The following is a 293-nucleotide window of genomic DNA, read 5'->3' as shown; positions in this document are numbered from 1 at the left end:
TGGTGAAATTATATCAAGTGTTTTGTTACTAAAAAATTAAATTTTGTGTTTTTAATTTCATGAATTCATTTCAGGGATGTCAATTTGAAAGACTAATAATAATTATTATTATTATTTTATTATTAAAATTAATATTACATACATGCTGTTTTTAAACTGTGTTGTTGAAGACAAATATTAGGAAATAAGGTTGTATTAAGGTATATTTGATACAGTTTGAAACTGTCTGTTATTTTTATTACGAAAATTGAATAGCATTATTCTTTCGTGTGAGCCATTAAGTAAAGATGGGG

Source organism: Anneissia japonica, unplaced genomic scaffold (genome assembly GCF_011630105.1).
Source record: "Anneissia japonica isolate Jap-2015-1 unplaced genomic scaffold, ASM1163010v1 scaffold7731_len1735946_cov199, whole genome shotgun sequence".
Lineage (NCBI taxonomy): Eukaryota > Metazoa > Echinodermata > Crinoidea > Comatulida > Comatulidae > Anneissia > Anneissia japonica.
This window is presented reverse-complemented; position numbering follows the sequence as displayed.